The sequence below is a fragment of the Macaca thibetana genome, chromosome 3, assembly GCF_024542745.1.
Source record: "Macaca thibetana thibetana isolate TM-01 chromosome 3, ASM2454274v1, whole genome shotgun sequence".
NCBI classification, from domain to species: Eukaryota; Metazoa; Chordata; class Mammalia; order Primates; family Cercopithecidae; genus Macaca; species Macaca thibetana.
The window spans coordinates 155277915-155285205 of NC_065580.1; the positions used below are offsets into that span (position 1 = coordinate 155277915).

General features: G+C 46.5%; 1 long non-coding RNA gene across 1 annotated transcript in view; it reads right to left on the reverse strand.

Moving 5' to 3' along the window:
- LOC126951522 (uncharacterized) overlaps nt 1-6171 on the reverse strand; it is a 38672-nt gene extending 32501 nt beyond the window's left edge. Inside the window, exons 1-2 of the long non-coding RNA XR_007724500.1 lie at nt 5795-6171; nt 3978-4103 (exon numbers count right to left, since the gene is read on the reverse strand). This is a non-coding gene — a long non-coding RNA (uncharacterized LOC126951522). The remainder of the gene's footprint in view (nt 1-3977; nt 4104-5794) is intronic.
- Nucleotides 6172-7291: the final 1120 nt, after the last annotated feature.

Here is a 7291-nt window from a genome sequence, read left to right on the forward strand (position 1 = left end):
TATGACTCCATAAACTTTGAGCTTTGATGATCAGTTTTTCAGTTTCCCAGGAGAATTTATAATTTTAATCTCATCACTGTGGTTACATCAAATCTGAACTTATTTTAGAAACTGTTAGTATGAACTCGACTAGACCATATTGAAAGCCTGGATACTTCTATGCTGACATTTTTCTTATTTTTATTTTTTAGAAAATTATGTTTGGTTCATTAAAATCCTATCCTGGCCAGGCATGGTGGCTTATACCTGCAATCCCAACATTTGGGGAGGCCAAGGAGAGCGAGAATAGCCTGAGCTGAGGAGTCTGAAACCAACGTGGTCAACATCGTGAGACTTCCTCCACCCCCCACCTAAAAACTAACAATAATAGTAAAAATGTCATGGCAGCTGCTCCCAGAGGTTTTTGTTTCACTGTATTTTGGAAATTCGAGTTAAAATATTGGGATGAAAATTATACTGTTTTAGACTTCTGACTGATTTTAGTTAGCTATACCCTCTGTCCATTGTGCAACAAGGTTTGTGCAAACAATCTCATCTCTGAGATAGGTGGGCCTTCAATTTTGATTTCTGTGATAACAGGTAACAGTCAAGGACAGATCAGAAAATAGGTAGACAAAAGTAATTGAGGCTGGTTGTAAATCAGGAAACATTTATCCTTAAAGCTGGGTAGTAAGCCTTAAAATATATACGTGGTCGGTGTTGCACACTGAGCTATAATATGGGTCTTTTTACTGTCTTGAAAAATAAATGTGTACTTTTTAATGTAATAGATTCAAAAGAACCTCCAAGCAGAGCTTATACTCTTTTGGCATAAAAAGCAGGGCATCTCTTCTTGAACTGGAAACCCAGGGTGCATCATGTCCCTTAGGGAATGACATCCACGCCACTGCTGCCCTCACCAAGAGCCAGCCGTATCTACCCAGTCCAGGTGATGGTGTGCTCCCTCCTCCTCATGCAGACACCTCTGCCCTGCTCTGCATGCTGGGGAATTAGACGTGCATACTAGCCAGTCACAGACAAAAATTATTTCCACAGAAAATGCATTATAAAAATGTATCTGAAAATGTGGGCAAATGTGAGTTCTTGGTTTTAATCATTCACATATTTAAAATGTTTCGTTAGGCCGGACGCGGTGGCTCACGCCTGTAATCCCAGCACTTTGGGAGGTCGAGGCGGATCACCTGAGGTCAGGAGTTCAAGACCAGCCTGGCCAATATGGCGAAACCCCATCTCTACCAAAAATACAAAAATTAGCCGGGTGTGGTGGTGCAGGCCTGTAATCCCACCTCTGCCTCCTGGGTTCAAGCTATTCGCCTGCCTCAGCCTGAGTAGCTGGGATGGCAGGTGCACACCACTATGACCAGCTAATTTTTGTATTTTTAGTAGAGACAGAGTTTCACCATGTTGGCCAGGTTGGTCTCGAACTCTGACCTCATGATCCATCCACTTTGGCCTCCCAAAGTGCTGGGGATTACAGGTGTGAGCCACTGTGCCGTGCCCAGCCCTAAATGTCAATTTTAAACAAGTAGTTAATAATGGATCCATTTTGGTTCATCAGCTGTAATGAATGCACATTAACAGATCTGGCGGGGATGCAGGAGCAGAGAGGGTGGGTGAGAACTCTGTGCTTTCTGCCAAATGTTTCTGTGAATCTAAAGCTACTCTAAAAAAATTTAAGTTTGTTAATTTAATCAAGCATTAGCGGGAGATCAAAATGTTTCAAGCCCATAGGAGACTGTCCAGCATCTTTCTATGTTAAGCCTACATCTCCCCTACAATTAGATTGGTACCTATATATATATCCAGGAGCGCAACTGCTAAATTGTACGGGAGATATAAGCTTAACTCAGAAATTTGCAGCAAAAACTGCAATTACTTTTGCACCAACCTAAGATAAATGAAAACATATCCACAAAAGACTTACAATGTTCATAACTAGCTTCAGTCAGCAGAGGCGTCCGGCTAGCGGGGATTCTAAGAGGGGAGAAGGGAGACAAAGGCAGAGTGGGACAAAGTCCAGGAAGCAGGAGACTCTTCCAGGACAGGAGGCTTTCAGTGCCTGCTGCAGATGTAGCACTGCAGTAATTTTTTTTTTTTTTTTTAATTGAGAGTTTCCCTTTTGTTGCCCAGGCTGGAATGCAATGGCGCCATCTCAGCTCACTGCAACCTTCACCTCCCAGGTTCAAGTGATTCTCTTGCCTCAGTCTCCCAAGTAGCTGGGATTACAGGCACCTGCCACCTCGTCTGGCTTTTTTTTTTTTTTTTTTTTTAAAATAAAGCAGAGATGGGTTTTCACCGTGTTGGCCGGGCTGGTCTCAGACGCCTGACCTCAAGTGATCCATCTACCTCAGCCTCTGAAAGCGCTGGGATTACAGGCAAGAGCCACCATGCCCTGCCCCTTCTGTGGTAATTTCTGGACAATCTTGACTCTTTAATGTCTTGGCCTTCATGTTTTAATTTCTAAGCATTCTTTCTGATTATCTGGTTCTTGTTCCCTCCTCTGTTCTAGTTTCATGGGTGACACATCTTTCTCTGAAGATCTGAAGCTTCCTCTGCTGCCAATCTCTGGACTGTTTCTTTTGTTTCCTGCCTCTATGTACTGGAGATTTCCTCAAATCTCTGCAAGCCTGAAGGTTCTTGGGGTATGGGTAGGGGATTGTGGACCTGTCAGCCTCACTGGTCACTTTCCTAAGGGGCCCCCAAATGCCAATGTGTAGAACCTGCAGGTCCTCTGCATGGGGGATGGTGTTACATAAGATCCATCTGGCTGGCAGTGTTCTGGAAGCTAGGGGGGCAGGACAGGGAGACATGAGTCATGCTGGGATATTCTGCAGGTCTTGGGCTGCCCCTGATGTAGCTGAGTGTGGAGCTTCTCCGGTTCAGTCTCATGTGCATACACACACACACACACTTGTGCACACACACCTATGACAGTTACTACGGGACTGAACGAAGGCGGATGAATGCAAAAATGAAGACAAAGACAAAAAGATCTGTTTTAAAGAAGGGGTTAGGGGGCTCCTTTCTTCTAGTGAGCAAGGGCCCTAGCCTCTAAAGTCCTTCATATTTACGAGGTAGAATCAACAGGGAGCCAGAGATAATGACTGGTCAGCTGCTTGATTTATCACAGGTTTGCATAATTGCTGTCTTTATACAACAGGCTTCAGATATGGCTGTAGATAATCACAAGAAACACTGCACCTGCGGCAAGACTGCCCTCAGCAATCCTTCTGGCGGCAGACGCAGTTTATCACTCTGCCAACAACCTGCCTGCGTGAGTTGGCTGTTTGCTCATATACCCTCCCCAGTGGTATGCTGAGTTGGTCACGACCCTCATTCTTTCGACCTTCAACACACCCATGACCACAGTGCATCCTCACACATCCACACATGTGCATGTACATACACAGTGTAAATAAAAGTAAACAGGAGGAAAGGCAATCCAAGAATAACATTTTAAAACATTAAAATTTTGGCCACGTGCGGTGGCTTATACCTATAATCCCAGCACTTTGGAAGGCAAAGGTGGGTGGATCACCTGAGGTCAGGAGTTCGAGACCAGCCTGGCCAACATGTCGAAACCCCATCTCTACTAAAAAATTAGCTGGGCATGGTAGCACATGCCTGTAATCCCAGTTACCAAGGAGGCTGAGGCAGAATTGCTTGAATCCAGGGGGTGTAGGTTGCAATGAGCCAAGATCACACCACAGCACTGCACTCCACACTGAGCAACAGAGACTCTGTCTCAAAAAATAAAAATAAAAATTTTCGTGTGCTTCACGGTCACACCTTTGATCTAATCCTGCTTCCCACTAGATAGGTCTTAGACTTGAGCCACAGTCTTAATATTGACTTTTCTTTTAACAAATTAAAAACGAGCCTTTAAATGCCATACTTCGCTTAAGCTTTAAATTACAATTCAGATAAGCAGTCATAAAGACATGTTTGACTCTAACGTAAACGTTACGTTAAGGTACCTTTCATCCGAGTTTCCTGCAGCGCACGGGTACATCCAGTGGCCCCTCTGCTGGGGTAGGTGGGTGTGATTTCACCACACACATCTCTCAGACCTTGAGATCACAAGTCAGAACACGTGCAGGTTGCTGAAAGCACAAAAACCCTGATTTTTAAAGAACGTATTTTACACCGTTGCATATATAACTTGGACCTGTTGTTTCATAACTTTCACTTTTCCCAAATATAGTATGCATAATTATTTGCATGATCATCTCAATTCTCTTCTTGGGTCAGCAGTGTATTTTATCGTTTTAAAAATAAAAATGGTGGCCAAGCATGGTGGCCCACACCCGTAATCCCAGCACTTTGTGAGTCCGAGGTGGGTGGGTCATCAGGTCAGGAGTTTAAGACCAGCCTGGCCAACATGGTAAAACCCCGTCTCTACTAAAAATCCAAAAATTAGCTGGTCGTGGTGGTTGGCACCTGTAATCCCAGCTATGTGGGAGTCTGAGGCAGGAGACTTGCTTGAACCCGGGAGGCGGAGGTTGCAGTGAGCCAAGATCATGCCACTGCACTGCAGCCCGGGTGACAAGCGCAAGACTCCGTTTCAAAAAAGAAAAAAAACATATTTACGTTGTGTAACATGACGTGTTGATACAGATACTCATAGCAAGGTTACTATGGTCAAGCAAATGAACATGTCCACCTCCCCACAGCTGCCCTTTATGTTTTGTGGTGACAGTACTTGAAATCTCTTTTGGTAAATTTCCAGGGTACAGCACAGAATTCTTAACTACAGCCCTCAGGCTCTGCACTGGATCTCTAGACTCAGTCGTCCTCTCTGTACCCTTCTAAAATGATATATTGTTGTAGAAAAGTAAATGTTTTGCTGACCTTTAAAATTGATAGCAAAAATAATTAAGTCATGAAAAAATTAAGCATCTCCATTGCTAACTAATAAGCTTGGAGAGTGGGAAAAAACAGGGAGGAAATAGGCATTTTTTAAAACTGTAGGTGAACTTTGAATAACGCATCTCCCCTTTCGTTTTCAGAATGGCTCCCTCTCTAAAGGTTCACCCCAATAAACACAGTGCAGCTCGCTTTGGCAGAAGTTTCCCATTTACGTAAAATTAGCTGGCATAAAGTGTAGAGGAGAGAGCATTGCTGTTTGGAGGAACAAGTCCCCCAAATATGCATTTACATTATGAGTCCAATAGAACGTTTGCATTATCCATGTTTATTTTACTTTGTACTAATATTTTCCTTGCCTTATGATTTCTGACACAAGGTTTCACTTTGTTGCACAGGCTGGAGTGCAGTGTTGTGATCATGGTTGACTGCAGCCTCAAACTCCTGGACTCCAACAGTCCTCCCACCTCAGCCTCCAAAATATCCAGAATCACAAGTACATGCCACTATGTTTCCTAATTTTGTTATATGGGGAGACAGGGTCTGTTACCCAGGCCAGTCTTTACTTCCTGGGCTTGAGCGACCCTCCCACTTCCCAAAATGTTGGGATTACAGACACGAGCCACTGTGCCTGGGCAGTGTTTTCTTTTTTTTTTTAATTACAGCTCCTTAACTTTTATTTTTTCATGCTGAAAATCTGCATCCTTTACCACACAGCTAGTAAGATTCCACATCACATTTCCTCTACCCTTCAACACACACAAGGCAGTCTCAGTATAACACCAACACTCAGTCAACAAAGTGCTTGTAAGAAAGGGATTAAAACGTCTGCCTGCCTTCCCCCGCACGCACCCACCCACCCGTCTCCCTCTGGCCCTTTTCTTTGTTCTTTTTGTCTTGAGTGTATTTTCCACCAGCAGTGCCTCACCGTATGGCGATATCCAATGGTCCTTTCGTGGTTGACAAAATATGCTTGAATTTAGGTTGTTGGTCTCACAGACTTCAAGAACGAAGCAACGGACCCTCCCGCTGAGTGTTACAGTTCTGAAAGACGGTGTGTCATTCAGATGTGTCCGTAGTTTCTCCCTTCCGGTGGGTTTGGTGGGCTCACCGTTAGGAAAGAACTACAGACCTCCGTTGCGAGTGTTACAGCTCTTAAAAGCAGTAAGTCCGGGGTTGCTGCTTCTTCCTGGTGGGTTTGTAGTTTATTCCAACTTCAGGAGTGTTATAAGCTTCTAAACGCAGCACCAACCCAAACAGCAAAAACACACAGCTACACAGCTGCCACAGCCAGGAAACTAAATGAGCACGTTGCCGTTGGCTAGCTGCGGGGCAGCCTGCTTTTATTCCCTTATCTGGCCCCACCCACATCCTGCTGATTGGTCCATTTTACAGAGAGCTGATTGGTCTATTTTACAGAGCGTTGATTGGTCCGTTTTGACAGAGTGCTGATTGGTGCGTTTACAATCCTTGAGCTAGACACAGTCACAGAGTGCTAGTCTTCCAAGTCTCCTCTAGGTTAGCTAGATACAGAGTACCAATTGGTGTATTCACAAACCCTGAGCTAGACACAGAGTGCTGATTGGTGTATTTACAAACCCTGAGCTAGACACAGAGTGCCGATTGGTGCATTTACAATCCTTGAGCTAGTCACAGAGTGCTAGACGGAAAAGTTCTCCAAGTCTCCACTAGCTAGATACAGAGTGCTGATTGGTGCACATAGGAGCCTCCGGCTAGATATAAAAGTTCTCCAAGTCCCCATCCAGTTCAGGAGCCCAACTGGCTTCACCCAGTGGATTCTGCATCGGGGCTGCAGGCGTAGCTGCCTGCCAGTCCCGAGCGGCGCCAGCGCTCCTCAGCTCTTGGGCTGTCGATGGGACCGGGAGCCACGGAGCAGGGGGCGGCGCCCGTTGGGGAGGCTGGCGCGGGAGCTCACCACAGGAGAGGAGCTCAGACATGGTGGGTTGCAGGTCCCGAGCCCTGCCCCGCAGGGAGGCAGCTAAGGCCCAGCGAGAATTTGAGTGCAGCGCCGGGGGCCGGCACTGCTGGGGCACCCGGCCCAACCTCCGCAGCTGCTGGCCCGGGAGCTAAGCCCTTCACTGCCCTGGGCTGACTGCACCAGTCGGCCGCTCCATGTGCGGGACCCGGGCCCGCGCCCGCGCCCAGAACACGCGCTGGCCGGTGAGCGCCGTGCGCAGCCCTGGTTCCCACCTGCGCCTCTCCCTCCACACCTCCCCACAAGCAGAGCGAGGCACCTTCGGCCTCAGCCAGCCCAGAGAGGGGCTCCAACGCGTGGCGGGCTGAAGGGCTCCTCAAGCGCCCCCAGAGTGGACACTGAGGCTGAGGAGGCACTGAGAGTGAGGGCTGCTAGCACATTGTCACCTCTCAGTACTTTTAAATTCCTATGTTTTAAAGTCAATTGGAA